The 26,415-nt window shown below is 39.5% G+C and overlaps 1 long non-coding RNA gene and 1 pseudogene across 1 annotated transcript; one reads left to right on the top strand and one right to left on the bottom strand.

Annotated features, from left to right (window-relative positions):
* Window positions 1-3,306: 3,306 nt before the first annotated feature.
* On the top strand, window positions 3,307-7,068 carry LOC135338973 (uncharacterized; annotated as a pseudogene).
* A 9,648-nt stretch (window positions 7,069-16,716) lies between these two features.
* LOC135338032 (uncharacterized) lies at window positions 16,717-19,581 on the bottom strand. Its single transcript, XR_010395400.1, has 2 exons — window positions 17,141-19,581; window positions 16,717-17,038 (listed from the first exon to the last, which is right to left on the bottom strand). It is a non-coding gene; the product is annotated as an uncharacterized LOC135338032 (long non-coding RNA).
* Between the last annotated feature and the right edge of the window lie 6,834 nt (window positions 19,582-26,415).

Below are 26,415 nucleotides of genomic sequence, written 5' to 3'. Positions count from 1 at the left end.
CCTGGTATTCTATAACATCTTTTACTGAGGCTCTTATTGTTCTGGGATGGGTACACACTGTGAAATAGGACCAAGAAACATTTGGTCTTAATATTTAGTTGCTGGATTGGCTGGGAGAAATATGCACCAAAAGGTTTTTTATATGCACAAGTGAGGGGGAAAGCTGAGCTAAGGTCTGTCTATAGTTGTTATGAAAAGTGAATACTAGTGCAAGTGCATGACAAATTTGTTCAGTCTGTCTACTCAACTGAATGCGATATCGCTGTGTTTGTACCATGGATAGGCCTCAACACAACAAGGTATAGTAGTTTAACTTTGACAAATTTTGATGTTAAAGCTTTGGTGTCGAATAAAAGCGAGCAAAGCTACCAGTACGTTTAAAACGACTTTCTTCTAATGACTAGCAGATTGCATGCATGCACACTTAGCTTGATCATTATTTGCTCATGAATGCAATCTGCTAGTCATCAGAAGAAAGTCGTTTTAAACGTACTGGTTCGAGCTTTTAGCTTTGCTCGCTTTTATTCAACACCAAAGCTTTAACATCATGGGATTAACTATTGGCTATATAAATGAAATACGTAATACTGTATCACAACAATAATTATAACATTAATTGTTCCAGTTTGTATTGGTGTTGCATGGTGGGCTGAGGCTTCTCACTGTATCATGTATCATGTATGCATCATGACTAGTGGAATTGTTGGTTCTGTTAAAACACGTGCAAATGCCAGATGGTGCACTTATGAAATGACTGCCTACACAGAATACCAGCCAGCTTAATTAATGGTGCACTTATCAGTGAAATGACTGCCTACACAAAATGGCCATGTCAGATGGCCTAATTGGTGCACTTATCAGTGAAATGATTGCCTACACAGAATGAGCCGATAAACACAAAGGGCGCCGCTAGGAGCAGACTGCCAGGCTAGAGCACAAAGCAATAAGATAGACCTATATACAAAAGAAGTGTTAACTAGTAATAAGAACTCATGTGCATGTACAGTAAACATTACAACACAGGAAATATTATGAACAGGAAATGACTAAGTGAATAACTAGCTACCAAAGTCATTACAACACATATCTGTGGTAAATCTATGCTTGTTAATCTGGTGTGTGCTCATTAGAGCTGAAGTGCAGGTTTCACTGGTACACATGAGTAAAATCACTTTAATGGGCGCTTTCTAGGAGAATTCCATGAGCATAAAGAATACACTCAATCGCATTGCTAAAGAAGGTGTGAAAATAATTATGAATCGTGAAACACAGCTAGGATGCTTGACTTCAAGACATGTTGTAGGCCTTGTGGCAACAACTGCATGGGGTGCTCAAGCACGTGTGTATAGCTTTAAATTTATACGATGGTTGCGTGTCCACCAGCTTATAGAGGGAGGGAATTCTAGCAAGTTTTACATAAATCAAATTGGATTCGCAACTATATAGGTCTTGATAGATTTGCTAGCATATATGCTCAAAATAGGCATCTTATTTGTGTGAGAATTATGCTGGCATAATGGGCACCTTTATGATAATAGACGGCTTTAGAAAAACAATCATAGGCCTTTTGCTATATTAAGACAGGAGTCAAAGAAACAAGGAAAGTGTAGCAACAAATGGAACTTTGTGACTAATCTTAGTTTCTGGCTTATTACTTTGAGCATGACTATGCTTTCTAGTATCACTGAGTATTGTTAGCATCATTTCCTATATACTAGTATAGAAGCCTATGATCGTTTGCAGCCTTTTGGCTTAGCTAGGATAGCTACTTTCTCTCAAGTTTCCACGGAATTGGAGGTTACAAGAAGATTAATTAACAATGTGATCAACCTCCTCTGGCTTCTTATAGTAACTGCTAAATGTTTTGCCATTGGGATGTGCTAATAGAATTAACTAGGTCAACACTCTATAATCTTTTCTTGGATACACAGATCACATTACATTCACTAAAAATGGCAGTTAAAAGGATTCTGCCTGCATACTGTACCGAGGTCAGCATGCAGGCTATATAATGAGCTGAAAACAGAGAGCAAGTATAAGCAACTCATAAGCAGCCAAGGACCCAATTTGTATCAGCAGCAAGAATGAAGATATTCGCTTTCCTCCTGGTGTTAGTGGCTTTATGCTCACAACAGTTGGTGAATGGATCACTTGCGATAGATGTGCTGAAGGCAATTCAGATGAGCCAGAACAACAAAGAAGCCCTAACACAAGCATTGGTATTGCAAGCTTTAAAAGATTCGTCCAATGCAGTGAAAGAATCAAGAATTACCCATGAAGACAGGGGTAGAGCCCGCATTAGTCAAGCAGCGTCTTTCCTAACTATCCAGGACTGTGATACTGCTGGAAATATTGTAAATTCCATATTGCAGCCGGCACTAGGTTGGATTCCAGGCATTGCAAATGCTGTAAATGTTTTGGTCAACTGTGGAATATCGTCAGGCTGTACACAAGTGAGAGTCCAAGTACCAGCAGGAAATACCGTGGCTGATATTGATGTTTGCACTGTTAGCGGTAAATGAACCTTATATATTTAATGCATGCAGTAAATTACAAGCAATAATTATAATAAGCTCTCCATAATTATAATCATTATGTTTATTCATACATATGCAGGTGGTGGTTTTTGTGTGGAGGTATATGGAGGTTCAGGTTCACCGTGTTCAGGTGGAATCCCATTCCCCATTCCCATCCCCATAGCTTCAACTGGAACAACTGCTCCAATCACACTGACGCTTAACATACTAGCCAATTGTGCGATGATTAACGTGGGAAATATCCAAACGTGTTCAAACAACTAAAGAAGTAAAGAACATGCGTACTGCTGTAGAATATATATAGCTGTATTAAGTGACTGGGAAATATAGTGTATATACCGAATACAACTATAGCTGGAGTATAGAATCTGTTTTGTTGTATATTGAATTCTTAAACATTATTTTGAGTTAAAGTATAGATCTACCATAGATATTACTATAATTATACTGCATGTATATAGATATGTGTGTAAAATACCTTGGGACAGGCAGTATTCATATGATTGTACAGGATCGATGCATGAGCACAATTATATTGGCAAGCAATCTGATGCACATAGCTGCTCTGAGCTAGATACATATATAGGGTTGGTAGATTATGCTTGATATAATAACTAGTGTTCAAGCTGGCGCTGTGCTAATAATGCCTCTCGCCATGTTTTTGCTTTCGCTCAAAAGTATTAGAGTGTTATCTATAATGAATTTAATATACACATATACACACATTATATCACGATGAACATTTTGAATTTTGCTGCATGCAGGCTGAAATCCGGAATCCAGAGTCATAGGGAAACTCAAAGGTGGGTAATGATGGACTATGATTGTTGTTAAAAACCAGTGGCGGATCCAGTCAGAGGAGGTACGACAGGCGCGGTGCAGCTCAAGTAATTAGCCCCTGATTACTTTCAGCAAAAACATACGATGTGGGCGGGGCGTGGGTGGATAATTATTGCTCAATCAAAGGCTAATTACTTGAGCTGCACCGCGCCTAGCCTCGAATCCACGCCGATTAAAATATGGCCTGGTGTTCATTGCAGGGGTGTTAGTGCACATGCACTAAATTTATTGAAACGGAAAATAAACAGAATGAGAATACGTTATACCGCATGGTTCGTAGGAAAACAACAGAGAGCTAGAGATGGCTACCGCTGAATCTTTATCCTGCAGGTTCTTGTCTTTTCATTGCATTGCAGTGTTCCCCAAAGGATGCCCTTCCTCAGATCTTACAGAGAGGCTCAGTAGAATCACACATTCTAATAACTCCAGAGGATGGTCTCTCCTACCATATTTGCAGGCTTTGCAACAGAAACTTTCTGTCAGCAGAGTCATTTATAGTTTTAGCCAAGGCTAGCTATGAGAAGAGAAGGGCACTTCCACCCAGGCCTCTCACAAGTTAAGTGTCACTGGCAGCCCAACGAGTACTCAGTTCCGAGAAAGATATCCAAAGACACTAGTAGGGTAGGGGTTTCTCCACACACACACACACACACGTATATAGTAAGACCACCATTAGCTAAGCATCAGACCATTGGAGTCGCTGGAAGGCGACTCTGTTTCCCCGTCCAGGACAAGAGTAATATAGTAAGACGAGTTTCAAGTTGTAGACTTTTGAAGCTGAAGAGCAAGATGATTCCATCCATTTCTGCTATCTCTTGCTACTATGTATGTCATACTGTCATCAATCAATCCATGATCAGAAAAGCTACATTGATTGAGCTTTAAAAAAACTGTTGACCTTTTTTTAGTAAAAATGTTCTTCAAACTGCTCCTCCTTTTAAAAATTCCTGGATCCGCCCCTGAAAACGATTGATGCCAAAAGTTCAAGTCTAAAATTAATGGATAGATCCATAGATAGAAGAATAAGAGGGAACAGAAGCAGTTCACGTGATCCTTTTACATTGAATCTGTAGTAAAACCTTGAAAACTATCCGCGTTACGCCTTATAAACGAGGCTATTTTGCTGGGTAACTTGCTCAAAATAAGAAAGTTGTGTTTTCTCGAGACATAATCTTGTTCATAAAACGCCCAGTCTGTGAGCCACGTGTAGTACTTGCATGCTAATGACTGACCACACCCAGTAAAAAGGGACATTCCAGTAAAATTTAGGCGAACAGCTATTTATAGTCTTGTATTGCTAAAACGTGTAAGCGTGCATGGTGGTTATAAGGCCAGGCAAACTAGTTTCTCATGTACGATCATCAGCCTCCTCATCACTTTTAGCCTTCCCCCCAAAAAATTCATTATTCATTATTTTTTAGGTGTGGCCTAAATTATTGAGCCACACCCACTGTATATTAGGGAGTGGTTTATAATTAACACCCAGGCTGACCCAGTCCAGTGGCGGATCTAGAAAAAGTGGTAGGTAGGTGCTGAGCATTAATTTTTGCGCAGTAGCGCGAGAAAATTTTGGATTACGCCCTTTTGACGTCATTTTCGGTGGGTGCGGCATCAATGTGACAGTAAATATTTTGCAGAGGTTCTCTTGCACTCTGTATTTACTTGTCGAGTATAGTCTGCACTGCAGTGCAGCTTGTCGAGCTTTTATCGTAGCTTTTAAAAGACACTACTGTAATAGACAAAGAGAGTAGAACTTTTGTTTTTTTACGTTTTTGTGTATATCTTCTAAACTAAATATGATCGGATCAATTTGAGTGCAGGCACCTAAAGTTCAACTATTGGCGCTTCCAGTGGACCACCACCTGTTACATCGTATGACATCATCATTCCAAAATGGCTGCTAGAATATGTGTTATATGTTTGAGTTAAGATCTGAAATTTGTTGACTTGTGCAAGTACTTCATTATCTTGTGCAACTTTTGAGCTCCAGCGGAAGTGCAGGCTTAATTGTTAGTAGGTTCTGAGATACACAGAATTTTGTAAATTTTTAGTAGCAAATGTGTTAGGCATTGATTTTTTGAGTTTATGCTATGTTATAACTGTACTCTTACTGTGACGTTACAGTGTACAAGAAAGGTGGATACTTAGACGTCGTGAACGCTTGTGCCAAGGCATCCATGTTGAGAGCGATTGACGAAGTGAAGGCATTGCCTGGTTACTCGCAGGACGGTGAGGTAATTAATTCTTATGTGCTAGTTTTGTTTTTGTTTTTCATTAATGACTTTATCAATAGTGGGTAATAACAGATGCTCGCCACGACTCAACAGCAAATGCTTATAACACGACTGTTCCCTGCCTCTCGGGAAGGTAAACTAATTATTTTCATTATCTACAAGTGCGCTGCTGTCGTTTATCATATAAAAATTATCTTTTTCTAGTACGAAAAGAATTGTTGGGTGTTCGACTGTTTCCAGGAAAGAACACATCTGTGCTCAGACTCGAGAAGTAGCGTGTACTAAGATAGTTCTTCCGGAAGTCATAGATAAAGGTATGTTCAAGCATCAACATTATGAGGTTGTGTTTATTTGTTGTGGATATTATGTCTCAGGTCTCAATATTGTTGAAGTAGCACATGATAATCAGCCTGTAGTCAAGAGATTTGTCACTGATGATCTCAACCTTACAAACTCGTACGACACATGGCATGGTAAGTGTGTAGAAGTAGAATCTCAAATCTCAAGTATTACCGTGTCCGCGTATTTTCAGGCACTAAGAATGTAGCGAAGAAGATGAAGAAAGTAGCAATTGGGACTAAAAAGGCTCAAGGAAAGACGTGGTTTCCAGAGTTATCTGACAAACGTAAGCTTTGATTATAAAAGTGCTCAGTAACATAAAAATATTCGTTAATAGGTAAAAGTATGAAAGTTAACTTGTACTACTGTATGAAGAACTGTGAGCAGTCAGCAGACAATCTAAGAAAGAACATTCTGAATATCGTTAAACATTATCAGGTTATCAGGTGAGTGTGTATGATAGATAATAAGTTGTCTGTACTCTGTAGAGGATCCTCTTGCAATCGAGTCATTCACGTCAGCACTAAAAGATACCCTTATTTACAAGAATGCCGAATCATATTGTCGAGTGAGGTTTTTTTCTAATTATTATTAACATTCCTATGATGTTGTTTTTACAGTGTCGAGACACATTCTGGGTGGAGTCTTTCAATCACCAGCTGCTCACATACATCTCAAAACGTGTACACTTCAGGGAAGCTACATTCAACATGAGAATGAACCTTGCTATTATGGACTGGGTACATTATGCTGGATAATAATGTATGTGTGACTGTACATTCATTCATTTGTTTACTTCAGAACGAGAATGTACGTAGAGAGTGTACAAGTGAACGACTGGTTCAGGACATGAGAAGACCGGATCGTAGGACTCGCATAAGAGTGCTGGTGGAAAAATCGTTTAACTTTGCCGGAGAAATATGGGAGAATTACGAGCAGCAGAGAAAAGTTGACCTCAGGTACTGCATATAATATATTTTATGTGCAATCTACATAATTTATTTTACATATAATTTATAATTTTGCTACATGTATATATGTGCAGTGAGTTTGTAGAGGACGTGCAACCTGAGCAATCAGATGAGCCAGTAGAGGACCTTTAATGAGCAATAATTATCCGCCCACGCCCCGCTCACGTCGCATGAGAGTAATCAAAGGCTAATTATACTTGAGCTGCACCGCGCCAGTCGGACCTCCTCTGATAATGATCTCATGGCCTCATCAATTTTTAAAAACCATGTGATGAGAAACTACTAATCTACTTTGCCTGGCCTAACTGCTAAAATAGGTATATAGACCTTTAAATATGAGTGAGTTGCACAGTAAGCAAAACTACGCATAACTCGAGAACGAAGCATTATTTTGCAAATCCACAAATTCAAATCCAAGTAAACATGACTAAAAGCCTATATAGAAACTCTTACTTGCACTTCATTGATCCTTGAGAAGCTGTAGCAGTCTACACACACAGACACACTATTGTATACCTCGCTTTCGCATGCGCACCGAGGAGGCATAACTAACTTGTGTTACAGGGTTTTGCAGAGTTCTTGCAACATGAACTTTTAACCAGTCTTCGCATGCGCAGAGCGCAGAGATCTGCCACCATGTGATCAGTAAAAATGGATTCTAAAGCGAAGTCCAGGACTTGTATGTAGCTGAGGCTAGCTATAGCTGCCAGTAAAATCAAAAGTGGGCAGCCCAAATTAAAGTCTATCTTGGGTGGGAGTGACCCCCCCCCCCCCCCCCCGTCATTCCTGCCTAAGGTGTGGAGGACTCCCCCAGGAGTGAATGACTCCCTATCATCATGAGTATATGCGCGTGTTGTGCCATAAATCTGAAAATCCGAAATGCCTAAAAAATAGAAAATGAAGAGCATTATGGGTGTGGCCATACATTCCATTGTTAAAATGCGCAAAGGAAAATTATTGTGCACTTGCACAAACTGTAGTAGTACAACTATAAATCTTGAGTGAAGATGAGTCAATACCACTGACAACAGAGTATAATAGTCTATAGATAAGCTTATTATCTTTAGTCTAGCTAAGGTACTGTGCAGGGTACTGTGGCTCACTGTATCCGGCCATCCATCCTTTTCATGTCATTTTCAATCGAGTTTGTGCAGACCCACTGCTCTCTTTGTTACATTCACAATATGCTTTCTATTATTTCCCAGGTAGACTTTTTATATATTTAGAGTGTGTAGAGAGTGACTGGGTTAGCTTACTGTGGGTAACCGTATAGTGTGGCTCAATGTGTGTTGCTGTTATCCTGTGAGACAGATCAGAGGTTCAGGATTTGTGTTTAGCCTGAATGCATGGTTGACGCAAATTCTGAAACGAGTCTGTGCACTCTCCGTTAAATTTACAGCCCGTCTCTTTCCAGCTATAGCTTCAGGGTATGTATAGAGTGACTGAGCCAGCTTACTGTGGCTCAATATGTTGCTGTTATCCCGTGGATGAAGTTTCAGGATTTGTGTTAACGCAAATCCTGAAACTACATTGTGCAGTCTCCTTTATATTTACAGTCCTTCTATTTCTAGCTATAGCTTCAGGGTATATACAGAGTAACTGAACCAGCTTACTGTGGCTGAATATGTTGCTGTTATCCCGTGGATGAAGTTTCAGGATTTGTGTTAATTAACGCAAATCCTGAAACTACATTGTGCAGTCTCCTTTACATTTACAGTCCTTCTATATCCAGCCATAGCTTCTTCAGGGTATGTACAGAGTGACTGAACCAGCTTACTGTGGCTCAATGTGTTGCTGTTATCCCGTGGATGAAGTTTCAGGATTTGTGTTGACATAAATCCTGAAATTAGTCAATGTTTTCTTCATATCCCGTATAGAGTGTAATTTAGACTATCAGATAAAGTTTCAGGATTTGTGTTAACGCAAATCCTGAAACTACATTGTGCAGTCTCCTTTATATTTACAGTCCTTTTATTTCCAGCCATAGCTTCAGGGTATGTATAGAGTGACTGAACCAGCTTACTATGGCTCAATATGTTGCTGTTCCCCCGTGGATGCAGTTTCAGGATTTGTGTTAACGCAAATCCTGAAACGACGTTGTGCAGTCTCCTTTAAATTTACAGTCCCTCCAGTCATGCTTCAATGCTTTGTGCATGCAATTAGGTTTTAATTATGTCATGAAGACATATAAACATAATTATGCATGCACTAATTAATATGCATGAACGTCACACACATAATTATATGCATGGTAATTCCGCCCCAGGTCACAATCTTCACGAACATAAGACACTACTGCATCTCTGTATTGGAGCTTGTGTAAACCTAGCCTTGATCCCAGGCCGAGTTTTCGCTTTTATAACGGTTAGGCGAACAACTAGGCCTGGTACTAGTTGTCTGCGCATGCGTCAATCGTTAGTCAGATTCTGACTAATGGATATTCTCGTTCACTTTTGTGACATTTATATTCGTGTACTATCGTGTACTAGAAGTCAGTTCCCGTTTTATCATTATTGGAATGGCTCTTAGCTGAAGCTTCTCTCTTCTCTGAAGCTTAGAAAACATTATTCTGAAGACTGAACAACAAGGGAAGAGGTATAAAGCTTTGTCAAGCTTGTTAAGGTCAGACATTTTTGTGTGGGCCCTGTGCTATCATCATGTTTGGCAAGATCTAGGTAGACTATAGTTTCATCATTAATATGGTGGATCAAGTGAAGAGTGTGAGCTAGAGAACTTGGTGCTGCCATCATCAGCTCGTCGACAATGACACTATAACCTGTTTAAAATACGAGAAATTTAATATAGATCTACACGTATTTAGAATGTCTACTTCTCTGTACAGGAGCAATGGCTAATATCCAGCTATCCCAACAGTGCTCCTCTTGGCTATACTAATGGACGAGACTGGACAGTTTAAGGTAAGGGTTTAACCGTGTTTGGTTTCTTTAATATTGTCCTATACTTACAGGACTGGAGTATGACCTGCTCGTTCGAGCGTTGCTGGGTAGCTCAGAGGCATCAAGAGAATCTACGTTTTCTCAAGTTACGAGTTGGGGCCTAGAATCAGAGAAGTCCAGCAGCCTGCTAAATCGTTGAAACGTAATTTGAAGACATTCAATCATCTTGAAGTTGCCCTGGGTCACTGTAATCGTGCTGCACCACAACTGGCAACTCCCCAGGCCCTTGTAAAGCAGCTCCCTATGTGCATATTTTGTGTGTACTCACTCTGTGTATTTTCTGTGTACAAATTTCGATTATTGATTTATTAAATATTTTTGCCGACCACAAATACAATGAAAATTTGACGTATGCGCAGACAACTAGTACCAGGCCTAGTTGTTCGCCTAACCGTTATAAAAGCAAAAACTCGGCCTGGGATCGAGGCTAGTGTAAACCTATATTATTATTATTAGAGAGATCATTAATTTATAGAAATACAAAATATACCTCTGGGATGAGGTAATTTGTGCAGATTGTGACATGTATTTACCTAGCCTGTTGAATTTGGCAATAGGTTGCAATCTTCAAAACACAATAGTGAGCTCATAAGAGGTTTGCAAGACCCAACAGGATACAATGTACATGCATGCACTGCTTCCTCAGCTGCTCCTCCGTCATTTCGATCATTTGTGCTGTAGCTAAACCCAAGTACTTCGATTTGCATCACTGACGGAACGCAACATTTATTATTATTATTCAAGCTTTACAGTCACAGTGTGAGGTAATGATATAAAAGAAATGGCTTGGAAAATTGTGACTGACAGACGTGCAGGCATCACTAACATGATGCCCTGAGCCTATACTTAATGGGGACAAAATTAAGATCGAGATGGATAAATTGACAACACTAGCTATAGTTCTGGTAAGTTCTTATGCAGTTCGCGATACATCTGTTACAGGGACTGAATTTGAGGACCGAAGTGCATGGTTTTCTGTGAAGTGCATGACGAGTTAGGTGATACGAAGTAGGTAGATCTAGGTAGTGGGCAGATCGAGCATTCCAAAGCCTTACTATATGGTTAAAATAGAAGTGACGGTTGGTATTGTAGTGCGATACATTGTGTACAAGTTTGTTAAGTTATCGAACGAGTTTTTCTACTTGAAGCATTCTTGGTGACAAACTTGATGTACTTGGTTATGTCAAAGTTGTCAGCTGACTGTTGTGTATCACAAAGAACATGTAATTCGAGCCAGTATACATTACGTATCGGATTGTTCACCCGCTAACAGGGAACATGAGCTGGGTTTAGACCGTCGTGAGACAGGTTAGTTTTACCCTACTGATGAAACATTGTTGCAATAGTAATTCAACTTAGTTTGAGCACATGATAAGTCTATCTTTGTAGTTCATATCCCAGTTTTGTAGTATATATTTGGTGGCTTTACGTTGGGTTTTTTTCGAGGTGAGTTATATGTCCTGCGTTGTAGCAAAGACAGGGGCGTAGGGAGGGGCAGGGCTTTGGGGGCTAGAGCCCCCCCTTCCTCTGCAAAAACCACACTAAGAGCCCCACCTTCTCTGATGACTGTCTTCACTGAGCCTGGGAATTACTGGTATAGATTAGTGGCAGACAAACAGCATGTCCAAGAGCTAGCTCTATACTATACTAGTAACTTTGATTCTTCAGTGTAACTAAGCTAGTTAGCTAGCTGGCTAGCTTCTTTAATTAATTAATTTAGCATGCACCATTTAATTGAAGCAGGTGTGGCTATAAACTACACTGTAAAAAATGATTGAAAAAAAGTGCGGTGGACACACTAAAACCGTCGCATATAGCACGCTTTTTTGAAAAAGTGTGCTATATGCGACGGTTTTAGTGTGCTCACCACACTTTTTTTTTTACAGTGTATTTCTTGCACATGCGCAATGCACTGTGCAGCAACTGATCAATAATCTACCACAGAGGTTGATTGAGAGCAGCAACTATGTCGCAGAAACTGGACCATTATTTCTCAAGCGTGAGTCAAGGCCAAGATCTAGTGCCAACTTGCCAAGCTCTAGTGCCAGTTTGCCAAGCTCTAGCCTCTAGTACTGCCAGCCTGAGTACTGATGAAGAGCCAACAAAGTAACTGATCAGCTACATTATCATATACATTGTACATGTAGTTAGCACTGTAAATATTAGCATTGTTTCATGCATATTAACAAGTTATTGTAACATCAAAGATCGACCAGACACTCCTGGTATAACAACTATTCTCGGAAATGAGTCATTAATTAGGAGGTGTGGTTTCCGGTCGCCGAAAAGAAACCAGGTGCTTCATACCCGGTACCCTTTCAGCTCAGCCCCCCTTCCTCAAATTCCTGCCTACGCCCCTGAAAGACGTATGAATATCTCTTTATACACCCTTGGTTATATATAGGTTTGGATGCCACACCACTTGAGAAAAATATGAGAAGTAATAATAATAATTAATAATTAAGTAATAATAAGATAATTATAACCAACGTTAAGTAGAGAAGTCTTTTGGTGGGGACAGGTGGGCTGCCACAAATGCATTTATCAAGTTTCCAGGTCACCATGAATCATCAGAATGCACAAACTTTAATGTCTTTGTTCGGATATGTTGCAGCGAGCAGTGAAGAAGGCTGTACGCATGTATGTGTGTGTATATATGTAGTTCAGGGTTAGAATCATGCTAAGGAAAATTTTATCCATGAACCGATTCATTATGCTTATAGATGTATACCACTATATATACAGCTTACTATACAGCCGACACAGCACTCATGTACTGCATTTCTACAGCTGCTTTTTGTTCTCATAAAGATTTGCATGCCATTATACTCACATGCAGTCACACAAAAAAGTTTGCCCAATATGCTATTATGCGCATAATTGTGCAAGTATACAAATCGACAACCTACAGTTAGAAACGAATGCAGTGCAATTATATATGAATGTGGAACATCAGTCTTTTTACTGATTTCCATGTTGCTGGTCGTTACACTGATCACAAAAATGCTGATGTGTAATACAGAATGGTGAAAGATTGATCATCATATCTATACAATTACAATTATAAGTGCACATAAATTTAAATAATTATACCCTGTATATACACACACAATTCAATTAAGTGCAACACCACATGATAATGTGGGAATATTTGGTGATTTGAAAAGAATAATAGACTGTTAACTTGAGCATAAAAGAATACTCATGCATGATAGGTAATATCTCGGGCATATACTCTACCAACCCTATAGCTACTGTATATAATTATTTTAGTAGTAATAATTATTATAGTCAACGTTACAAGCATTACCATCAAGTCCATAACGGAAGGCAGTACCGTACCCTGCGGTAGCAGCAGTAGCACTGGTAGCGCTGGTATCAGATGTATGCGGAGAGTAACGTGACTTCCTGTATCTGTCACAAGCTTGGAATTTGCACACTGACCAATCCAAGTGTGGGGGATGTCATCTATCAAGAAAGTAGATTACATCACCCACACTTGGATGGGTTGATAGATTACATCACCCACGTTTGGATTGGTCAGTGTGCAAATTCCAAGCTTGTGACAGATACAGGAAGTCACGTTACTCTCCGCATACATCTGATACACAGTATGCCTACGTTCGATACTCTCTCTCTATCATAAACTCTTGATAACACAGTCTCACAACAGGAAGTGAACATTTAATAAACACTCAACATGCTCGTTCCCAAGCCACTTTTTTTTTAATTGGCCTGGGGGCGAGGCTATAGTGTGCAAGATGCAAGCAGCATGCATGTGGTATTGTTGCTGCACAATGGAGAGGTCCATCTATAATCTAAGCCTATTTTACTAAATTTTACAGCCCAATTTTCTAGCAAATGCTTTCAAGTCCCTATTTTGCTCAAAATGTAGCCTAGTCAAGGTGTATTATGTGATTCAATAAAGCAGCTAAATGTATCTGTTTGTAACAGAAAATAATCATGCATGTCTGGAGTATAGGTGCTGATTACCATCATCCTATATGCATTGTCGTATATATAGCGGGCATAGGGTAAAATTCTTTTATTTTTTGTGAGCTCGCAAAAATGTTACTTACGAAAAAACCTAAGTGTTGTTCACTGCAACACATGCAATGCAGTGCAACTACTGAAGCAAAGTACTGGATCAAACAAAATCACCGCTATTCATATTAAAAATTAACTATGCACTATATAATTTACAGTACATGTTGTATTTGCGCCTTCAAGTTGATGTAAATTCACCTTTTTTGTAGGAGGTGCTACATAACTTCAATTAAAAGGAAACAAATAAGGAAACAAATAAGGATTTCAGTTCCTCCTATACAAGGTTGCTTGTCTCCAGTGTAGCTTTTCGAATAAAGAACTCCCGAATGAAAATATGCTGTGTCTGATCATGTTAGCCGGTACGCAGATGGCACAGCCACTTGTGTGTTCTAGGCTATTTCAATGAGCGCTACCAACGCTACCAGTATTACTAATGCTACCAGTGCTACTGCTGCTACTTATGCTACCAGTGCTACTGCTGCTATACTTATGCTACCAGTGCTACTGCTGCTACTAATGCTACTGTTGCTACTAGTGCTACCAGTGCTACTGCTGCTACCAGTGCTACCAGCGCTACTGCTGCTACTAGTGCTACCAGTGCTACTGCTGCTACCAGTGGTACCAGCGCTACCAGTGCTACCAGTGCTACTGCTGCTACCAGCGCTACTGCTGCTACTAGTGCTACCAGTGCTACTGCTGCTACCAGCGCTATACTGCTGCTACCAGTGCTACTATTTCTACTAGTGCTACCAGTGCTGCCAGTGCTATACTGCTGCTACCAGTGCTACTGGTGCTACCAGTACTACCAGTGCTACTGCTGCTACTAGTGCTACCAGTGCTACTGCTGCTACTAGTGCTACTATAGTGCTACTGCTGCTACTAGTGCTACTGCTGCTACTAGTGCTACCAGTGCTACTGCTGCTACTAGATCTATAGTGCTACCAGTGCTACTATTACTACTAGTGCTACCAGTGCTACTGTTGCTACTAGTGCTACCAGCGCTACTATTTCTACTAGTGCTACCAGTGCTACCAGTCCTATACTGCTGCTACTAGTGCTACCAGTGCTACTGTTGCTACTGCTGCTACCAGTGCTACCAGTGCTACTGCTGCTCTACTGCTGCTACTAGCGCTATAGTGCTGCTACCAGTGCTACTAATGCTACCAGCGCTACCAGTGCTACTACTGCTACCAGTGCTACTGCTGCTACTATATATAGTGCTACCAGTGCTACTGCTACTAGTGCTACTGCTGCTACTAGTGCTACCAGTGCTACTATTACTACTAGTGCTACCAGTGCTACTGCTGCTACTAGTGCTACCAGTGCTACTGCTGTTACCAGCGCTACCAATGCTACTGCTGCTACTAGTGCTACCAGCGCTACTGCTGCTAATACTACCAGTACTGTGCAGTGCAGTATGATTATGACGTCATTAAGAAGGTATATAGAGATGTAATCTAGGATTGGTTACATGGAGAAACAACCGAAGCAAAAGAGGGGATGGGCGTTTATTCAAGATGGGCTTATTTTCGCGAGGGTAGGGTACTGTGTACATACCATGTCAAATGTCCTGCACTAACTGTCTCATCCACCCATTTTATTAAATAGTTAACCACTTGACTTTTAAGAAGTCTAAGACTGGCAGTGGGCTACTTACTCTCACTAAAGTGTACATTTTGTACAAACATACTCAGTTTACACAATATTTAATTTTTGTTCAGCACCACTGAAAAGTTTATTATAATAATTATAATACTATAATATTATACTGCCCTTGCATGTCTCCACCCTGACTCCTATGATGAAATGATACAGTGTGATACTTGCAACTCATGGTATCATTAAAGTATCTCCACTTGGAGAATAGCTATAGCTATAGTTGTAGATCTAAATAGAATTTTTAGGCTTTCGTTATCTTCCATGCACTGCTGTTTTTGTTTTTCATGCACTGTAATAATTATTTGCACTGTATTGTTTTTGTTTTTCATAATTATTGTGATGGATGTTGTTATAATGCTTTACAGTGGATGTGAAAATGTTAACAGAGCGGTGTTTGACTAAGTGAAGTAACGATAGTTAAGGAACAGCTATAGACAAAAAAATAATCACTTGTAACAGGCCTCAGGCTCTCACAGATATATATCAGTTTTGAACTTGATTGTAGTATAGTCACTTGCATGCATGGTGCAGTCTTTTGAGAATGTAAGTACTTACTTAGTAGCCCTCGACCTCCGCTGAAATCTCTCAAAGTTAAATTTGGGTGGAGAGTCATTCGTGACTAGGAGCCAGTGACCGGGGGAGTCATTTATTCCTATAGGCGTGAGTGACTGGTGACTAGGTAGGAGTGACCGGGAGTCATTATTTGGGGGAGTCACTCGCGCCTATGACACCGTCCGGTCATGGCCGGGGGTTAGGGTTAGGGTTTTATGCGCTCTTGACTACTAGTTGTTCGCCTAATCGTTATAAAAGTGCAGCTATGGGATCGAGGCTAGGAAAAATACAGCACAAACACACTACCGTATACCTCGCTTGCGCATGCGCACCTAGGCATAATAACTGAATAATAGGCTGTTAACTCAGTAATAATTATATCAAGCATAATCTAACTCAGAGCAGCTATGCATGTGCATCAGATCGCTTGCCAATATAATTGTGCTCATGCATCGATCTTGTACAATCATATGAATACTGCCTGTCCCAAGGTATTTTGCACACATATCTGTAATTATATATACATGCAGTATATTAATTATATCTATGGTAGATCTATATTTTAATAGTAAACTCAAAATAATGTTTAAGAATTCAATATACTACAAAACAGATTCTATACTTCAGCTATAGTTGTATTCGGTATATACACTATATTTCCCAGTCACTTAATACAGCTATATATATTCTACAGCAGTACGCATGTTCTTTACTTCTTTAGTTGTTTGAACACGTTTGGATATTTCCCACGTTAATCATCGCACAATTGGCTAGTATGTTAAGCGTCAGTGTGATTGGAGCAGTTGTTCCAGTTGAAGCTATGGGGATGGGAATGGGGAATGGGATTCCACCTGAACACGGTGAACCTGAACCTCCATATACCTCCACACAAAAACCACCGCCTGCATATGTATGAATAAACATAATGATTATAATTATGGAGAGCTTATTATAATTATTGCTTGTAATTTACTGCATGCATTAAATATATAAGGTTCATTTACCGCTAACAGTGCAAACATCAATATCAGCCACGGTATTTCCTGCTGGTACTTGGACTCTCACTTGTGTACAGCCTGACGATATTCCACAGTTGACCAAAACATTTACAGCATTTGCAATGCCTGGAATCCAGCCTAGTGCCGGCTGCAATATGGAATTTACAATATTTCCAGCAGTATCGCAGTCCTGGATAGTTAGGAAAGACGCTGCTTGACTAATGCGGGCTCTACCCCTGTCTTCATGGGTAATTCTTGATTCTTTCACTGCATTGGACGAATCTTTTAAAGCTTGCAATACCAATGCTTGTGTTAGGGCTTCTTTGTTGTTTTGGCTCATCTGAATTGCCTTCAGCACATCTATCGCAAGTGATCCATTCACCAACTGTTGTGAGCATAAAGCCACTAACACCAGGAGGAAAGCGAATATCTTCATTCTTGCTGCTGATACAAATTGGGTCCTTGGCTGCTTATGAGTTGCTTATACTCGCTCTCTGTTTTCAGCTCATTATATAGCCTGCATGCTGACCTCGGTACAGTATGCAGGCAGAATCCTTTTAACTGCCATTTTTAGTGAATGTAATGTGATCTGTGTATCCAAGAAAAGATTATAGAGTGTTGACCTAGTTAATTCTATTAGCACATCCCAATGGCAAAACATTTAGCAGTTACTATAAGAAGCCAGAGGAGGTTGATCACATTGTTAATTAATCTTCTTGTAACTTCCAATTCCGTGGAAACTTGAGAGAAAGTAGCTATCCTAGCTAAGCCAAAAGGCTGCAAACCATCATAGGTTTTATACTAGTATATAGGAAATGATGCTAACAATACTCAGTGATACTAGAAAGCATATAGTCATGCTCAAAGTAATAAGCCAGAAACTAAGATTAGTCACAAAGTTCCATTTGTTGCTACACTTTCCTTGTTTCTTTGACTCCTGTCTTAATATAGCAAAAGGCCTATGATTGTTTTTCTAAAGCCGTCTATTATCATAAAGGTGCCCATTATGCCAGCATAATTCTCACACAAATAAGATGCCTATTTTGAGCATATATGCTAGCAAATCTATCAAGACCTATATATAGTTGCGAGTCCAATTTGATTTATGTAAAACTTGCTAGATTCACTCCCTCTATAAGCTGGTGGACACGCAACCATCGTATAAATTTAAAGCTATACACACGTGCTTAAGCACCCCATGCAGTTGTTGCCACAAGGCCTACAACTTGTCTTGAAGTCAAGCATCCTAGCTGTGTTTCACGATTCATAATTATTTTCACACCTTCTTTAGCAATGCGATTGAGTACATTCATGGAATTCTCCTAGAAAGCGCCCATTAAAGTGATTTTACTCATGTGTACCAGTGAAACCTGCACTTCAGCTCTAATGAGCACACACCAGATTAACAAGCATAGATTTACCACAGATATGTGTTGTAATGACTTTGGTAGCTAGTTATTCACTTAGTCATTTCCTGTTCATAATATGTGACAGGCTCTGGGAAAACAGACCAATTGGAGCAGATATTGGTATTGAGCAATAGCCAGATTTATAGACTACAGTGTATAATCTCATAAATTTTTTTCTTGGCTTATAGTTATCTACAGTCTTTCTACTACCTCTCTGTAAAATCTGATGCTCTGAATCCAACTCTTTCCACCAAAGCGCTTTGACTAAGCAGCCACCATTACCTTACTTTTCCCAATTTAGCAATCTTTGAGTGGGCGTTTCTCAATACTGCTGTTTTACAACTTCGAGTTTCCAACGCGCATAACTCAGGCATGGAACAAGGTATGTGCAAACTAAGCATATCAATGCGTAGGCAATTCTTTGCTCTATCATCTGGTATATAGATCGCAAAAATTATAGCTTGCGCCAATTGGTCTGTTTTCCCAGAGCCTGTCACATATTTCCTGTGTTGTAATGTTTACTGTACATGCACATGAGTTCTTATTACTAGTTAACACTTCTTTTGTATATAGGTCTATCTTATTGCTTTGTGCTCTAGCCCGGCAGTCTGCTCCTAGCGGCGCCCTTTGTGTTTACTGGCTCATTTTGTGTAGGCAATCATTTCACTGATAAGTGCACCAATTAGGCCATCTGACATGGCCATTTTGTGTAGGCAGTCATTTCACTGATAAGTGCACCATTAATTAGGCTGGCTGGTATTCTGTGTAGGCAGTCATTTCATAAGTGCACCATCTGGCATTTGCACGTGTTTTAACAGAACCAACAATTCCACTAATCATGATGATACATGATACAGTGAGAAGCCTCAGCCCACCATGCAACACCAATACAAACTGGAACAATTAATGTTATAATTATTGTTGTGATACAGTATTACGTATTTCATTTATATAGCCAATAGTTAATCCCATGATGTTAAAGCTTTGGTGTCGAATAAAAGCGAGCAAAGCTAAAAGCTCGAACCAGTATACGTTTAAAACGACTTTCTTCTGATGACTAGCAGATTGCATTCATGAGCAAATAATGATCAAGCTAAGTGTGCATGCATGCAATCTGCTAGTCATCAGAAGAAAGTCGTTTTAAACGTACTGGTTCGAGCTTTTAGCTTTGCTCGCTTTTATTCGATACCAAATCTTTAACATCAAAGTTAAACTACTATACCTTGTTGTGTTGAGGCCTATATACATATCCTATCACAGTGCTATCGCATTCAGTTGAGTAGACAGACTGAACAAATTTGTCATGCACTTGCACTAGTATTCACTTTTCATAACAACTATAGACAGACCTTAGCTCAGCTTTCCCCCTCACTTGTGCATATAAAAAACCTTTTGGTGCATATTTCTCCCAGCCAATCCAGCAACTAAATATTAAGACCAAATGTTTCTTGGTCCTATTTCACAGTGTGTACCCATCCCAGAACAATAAGAGCCTCAGTAAAAGATGTTATTGCTGTAGTCTTACCAGACTAGAATACCAGGCATACCTAGGAATGAAATGTGAGACCATGCAGTACCAGTGAAAACCTGCACTTCAGCTTTAATGAGCACACACCACATAATTAGATTAACAAGGTGGGTTTACCATAGATATGTGTATAAGGTCAAACTCTCTTTCCCAGTATATTCTGTGTACATTAAGTGCACTATTAATGTGACATTCTGTATATTGGCAGTCATTTCATTGATAAGTGCACCAATTAGGCCCTGTGGCATTTTGTGTAGGCAGTCATTTCACTGATAGGTGCACCATTAATTAGGCAGCTGGCATTCTGTGTAGGCAGTCATTTCATAAGTGCACCATTAATTATACCTGAGAGGCCCATCTGGCATTTGCATGTGTTTTAACAGAACCAACAATTCCACTAATCATGATGCATACATGATACAGTGAGGAGCCTCAGCCCACCAACACCAATACAAACTGGAACAATTAATGTTGTTGTGATACAGCATTACGTATTTCATTGAGTCAATAGTTTTTAATCCCATCAATACAGGCATCAATCCAGATTATTGCTTGATTTTGCTTAAAATTATGCTAATACATGTAGTTCCATAATTTATATGTACTGTACTAATTTAATGCTGATCTGTTATCCATGGGGACACTTAGTCTTGCATCAGAACAATTATATACCAGAGTTTGTCAAACTAGTCTGTTGGTGCATACATGTTCTACCTTATTACGTAATATTTACTGCAATTTAAACCATAATTTGCTGCTGTCAAGTTGTACTTTTGGACTCTAGCATTTAGCCTCACTATTGTTAAACATTTCCTCCCTTTGTTCATGTGAGCCCCACCCAGGGCCTCCATCACTGTACTTTGTGCTCCTGCAGCCATTTTGTAGTCACTTTACTCTCTATCTAAGAATTGTTGGCACAGCAATAGTGAAGTCAATTTGCATGAATGCTTGCAATAGTTTCAAGCTACAGTATTTCAATTGCATATAGCGGAATAGAACCTGTTTCTATTTAGATCTAGCCTGTCTAGTATCACTTAGCTAACTATTTGTCTATACCGAGAAAGGGCTCAAACATAGTCCGAACTGGTTTACCTATAAATTATTATTAAAAGTGTTTGAATTATGTAACTCTATATAGTTGAGTAACACTGTATTCCTTTGAGGCATATTTTATGGCACTACCCCAACATGCACATGCACTTAGGCCAATGTTAATCATGTCTTGTTTCTGGTTTGGGAATCACCTTACCACTACTGAGCAGAGGAGGTACGACAGGCGCGGTGCAGCTCAGGCAATTAGCCTTTGATTGAGCAATAATTATCCGCCCACGTCGTATATGTTTTTGCTGAGAGTAATCAAAGGCTAATTACTTGAGCTGCACCGCGCCTGTCGGACCTCCTCTGACTACTGAGGGAGGGAGGTTATCATTATTCATTATTGTGACATCACTTCCTGTAAAATCTCATTTCCTGTTAATTAAAACAACCACACGGATGCAATAAAACCACAAACATGACAACAGAAAATCTTACTTCAATTAATCTACGCTTCAATCTATGCAGTAATTTATCATGTGACACACCCACAAGTAGGTGTGGCTAATGAAAATAATGGAGTGATGTCATAATAATGAGTTTTTTTGATGAGGCAGTGAAATTTGAGTAGGGAGGTGACCAGAAACAAGACTCTCTTTATTATTGGCCTTAGCTTTTGATCATTATTATTTTGCTCATGCAATCTGCTACACGTACGTACTGAGTCATCAGAAGAAAGTCGTTTAATTGTGCAGGTTTGAGCTTTTTAGCTTTGCTTGCTTTTATTCAAAACCAAAGCTTTAACAGCAAAAATCTGTCAAAGTTAAACAACTACCTTGTTGTGTTGAGGCCTATCCATGATACAAACATAGTGCTATACGCATTCAGTTGAGTAGAACAGACTGACTGATAGCCTGTAGTGCCGCAGCGCACCTCAGGTTAATAACATACAGCCCCAGGCATGCACAGTTTTCAAAGTGTTTTCATTTGTTCAAGAAAGTAAGCAAAGGGAAAAGAGCCATGTTTAACGGTGCTAAGACTCCAAAGCGACGGCAGAAACACGGAAACTGCTTTCCAACAAACCTCCATACATGGGCGTGGTTTAGATACATTTTATCCAAGAAGAGCTTGCAGTAAAGGACGAGCATAATATGAGAACAAAGTTGGAGTCTGTCCTGTGAGCTCAGTACTACCTGGGATAAGGAAATTAACCTGTTTAGCTCTATTTATATTATATATGAACACACATGCACAGTTTTGTTCTCATTATGCCTGGTAGTGTTACTGGTAGTATAGAGGGGTGTTCATGTGAACGTTATCCAAAGCTGTGGTAAGGCTTTGAGAACGGCATCTGCAGTACGTCGTATAGGTCATGCACTGCATGAGACTATCACAGCAGAGTCAGCAAGGAATCAAAGCTGTGTTTCTCTATTATAACCACGTTGCAAGTTCAAGCTTTTTATTTGCTCGCTTTTACTAGACAACGAAGCTTTAACATCTAAAAATCTTACTTTTTGTAATAGAAGCTATTTAAGTTGTAGCGGGTAATTAAGTTTTGTGGGGTAAAAAATTTGTTCAACTCGAGAAAACGGTGGTTTTTGTGAGTAAAAACTTCGTTTAGTCTCGTGGCTGCATGGCATTCCTACGTTTCGATAAGCCACGCCTACGTTAAAATTTCGTGGAGATCAGCCTGCCCACGAAAATAACGAATATTTTACCCCACGAAAATTACCCGCTATATGGTAATGAACTAAGGGGTCCACCTCCTATGAGTAGCGGTGCAAGTTGAAACATCCACTTCACTTGCAGGTCCCAGCAATATCTTTGATTGACAACCACAGATTACCATGCACCCATGTGATATACCCATGTGATAGGCCAGGCATGCAGACCTCTTTCCCAGCATTTTTCTGCTATTTGCTTCTGCATGTTACACCACGTTCTGTGCATGCATGTTATAGGCATGATTCATAATTATGTGCATCATTGGTCTCAGATTAGTTTACCTGGAAGTCTGGCAAGAGATGTTGTTGTTGTGGTCTAGACTATACCAGACATACATACCCAAAATGAGAGCATGCATGCACAGTACCTGGAATATGGAAAACCTATTATAGCCGTTTAGCTCAATGAATAGATGTGATTGACTCAAGGATATGCAAGTTGACCACTGCATGCGTATGGATGCAAGTTCACCACGCATGTACCGTATAGCGCGAAATTTTCGAGGGGCTTAATTTTCGTGGATTTCGTGGGTTAGCAATCCTACACGAAAATTAAGTCCACGAAAATCGTTCTTTACCTGCTATAACGTGCAAGATCTAAAGGCGTGGCTTCCGGTAAGCAGTCATTCCGCGAACATTGTGCAACGAAATGGCTTTTAGAGGCCAATCCACGAAATATAAGTGCCTCGAAAATTTCGCGCTATACGGTATATGGATGCATGTTCTTGTTAATACCACAGAGGTATGACTTGACTTCTTTCCCATCTGGGCCATGCAGCTTTCTCGCTTCTGTTTAAACTGTCTGGGCTATACCAAAGTCATAATTCATGAATATAATTAAACCTCCATATAATGAGGGTAGTGCATGTATATATAGATCTATATAGGCGTTCATTTCAAATAGTGTATTATTGGTCTCAGATTACTCTGCCTGCAATTCATGCATGAGAGAGTCATATATATATCACTTGATATTTGCCACAATAATTATAGTCACGCACTTTGCATAAAAACCACACATCGTTTTGTACAGTGTATGCTGCAGGAAAAATGGTGAAAAGAGTGGGAAATGGTCGACCATGCTTATTACTAAACAAGATGCCAAAAGTTCAAAGTACGTAATTGTTACATGTCTGCGGTATATATATGCATGATCCCCTGGATATCAAGCTCAAAGGAAAAGGCAATAAAATACATGTATACTGGCAACTTCCCACGCATTCCACTAAAATTGACTAATGAATCTAGACGTACAATCCCTAATAAGCACATACATAGCTTATATGAGTTGGATTGTTGAACACAGACCTGCATATTGCAGTAGTTAGACTAGTATAGTGACACAATTAAGCCTAACTATCATGGCTAAGTTGAGTACAGTGTACACGATTGTGACTATTACTGTGATGCAGTGTATCTGTATCCAAAGTACTGAACTGAAAAGCAAGTCAATAATCATCATTTTGAAGCCTTAAAAAGCACTGCTGATGAAACCTGCTCCAGTGATACTGATTGTCTACCATGGACAGCTTGTAACAACAATACATGTATATGTCGATAAACAGACCAGAGGCTTTCAGTAAAGTGTGACAACCTTCAACTTATGCAGTTGACATTTGATAATCAGACAAGGGAAATCACAGTAGGAAAGTGTATTGAAGGATGTGATAATGACACTAGCAAAGAACAAGCGTACTTTGTGATTCCATCTGACCCTTCAATAATCAACAGATTCATGTGTGAAGAAAGATGGAACAGAACAGGAAAACTGTTACCAGGTGTGGCGTACTCCTAGTAGCCACTAATCACAAACACTCAATCTGTGGTCAAGTTGAACTACGTGCTGTGTTATGGACTAGAAATATCTTAGTTGTTCTAGAGTATTCTTAAACTAAGCAATTCTGGACTATTCTATGTATTGTTCTGATTTGTTCTAGAACTGTTTTGTTTTGTATTTAAAACAGTTTAGTTTTGTGTGTAAGGTGTGTTATTCGTGCGTGTTCTTTATTGTTCAAGACAGCTATTTAAAGTCAATTCTCCTATAGTTAAGAGTAGATCTACATATTTTTGTTTTGTGAGAGTTTCCTGGCCTGGAACGAAAAAACGCTTCGTATAGCCCTCCAGAATGGTAAAAAGTATCCTATAAGAGCAAGAACACGGAGCTAGAAGTAAGTATATGACTACTGGTTTGTGTTGTTTCTAGTAACTTGATGATCGCTCAGAGCTTCCACTGAAAGATGTTTTGAAGATTGATAGTCTACTTGTCATACAGATTGATACACTGATATATTTATCATGTGTATGTGCTTCAAACTTCTCTCATGGCATTTATAGTTTCACAAAAATCATTACAAGAAAATCATGAATATTCATGAGCAAACTGTTTACCGTAACCTTAATCTCATGCATCAATTAGTAAAACCAGAGATACAAAAGAAAGGGGATTGGAAACGACCGCCCACGCCCTATGTAAAAGGACTGACATCCGGTGAAGCACTCCGTGTAATTATTGCGCTCGCAAATAATTACATGGAAAAGTTTTGTATCCCTGGTTTCTAGCTCTCCTATCCACTAGAGATCACTCAGGGCCTGGGAGATACTTGAGAGAAGTAAGCTTATACCACTGACAAGCTCTAAGTCCGTTGTCTTTACTCTGTTTCCAATTTTTTTGAGTTTAGCTTGAATTACTCTATGTCAACTTTTCTCTGTCCCTCCTGTGAAGTCAAAACAGCAAAGGACATTGCTTGACTTGGTTATTATGTATCTAAGTGCTACATAGAATGGCTTCATGCTATAAATAAGCTGTACTGTTCATAAACGTTTGCAGTATAGTCCTTCAAACTGCTTTAGTATACTTTTAGACACGCCACGGGCCTGTCCCTCCTACGACTTCATAGTAAAGGCTATTTCTTCTTGCATAGCATTTATTTGTCTAGTAATAGTGGCTGCATGGCTTAGTCGACTTTTTAGAGCTAAATTCTCTTTACTTTTTAGAAAAATCAACATTAAAAATGATCAATTTCACTGTTTCTATGTACAGCACATTGTAGAGCAGTCAAGACTGGTAATGAGCATGCTGACTATAAATATAATCCTTTGTAGTTTTAGCCACGCCCTATAACGCGGAATGCTTCACGCAAAAATTTCGTAAAAATTTCGTTTCCAATCCCCTTTCTTTTGTATCTCTGGTAAAACCAGTAGGTTTTACATAGGATTGGCAGTGGGTTTGCCCGTGTTTAGCAATATTTCAATTATTTTGACTCATGTTCAAACTGTTCTATCTCTGCAGGGAAAGGCCACATCAAGAAACTGGCTAGACAGATACTTTATTTAGCCTTTTCTCTAACATTTTAATGAATGAATATTGTCATTTTAAAAATTGTACTATTTCGATGTTTCACCGCTCTTTGTCTGACTGACTAAGTAGTAAGTAGTAAGTAGTAAGTAACTTGACTAAGTAGTAAGTAAGTAGACTAGCAAGTAAGTTTCTTGCCCAGCATTTGCTCCAAGTACAGCCATCTCCAGGACATTCTGCACAGGGTTTCCAAAGGACTACAACCTGGATTACAAAGCGCTTCTTCAGAT

The sequence above is a fragment of the Halichondria panicea genome, chromosome 7 (assembly GCF_963675165.1).
Source record: "Halichondria panicea chromosome 7, odHalPani1.1, whole genome shotgun sequence".
In the NCBI taxonomy this organism is placed as follows: Eukaryota; Metazoa; Porifera; class Demospongiae; order Suberitida; family Halichondriidae; genus Halichondria; species Halichondria panicea.
Note: the sequence above shows the minus strand (reverse complement) of the source record. Positions and strands in the feature narration are given on the sequence as shown.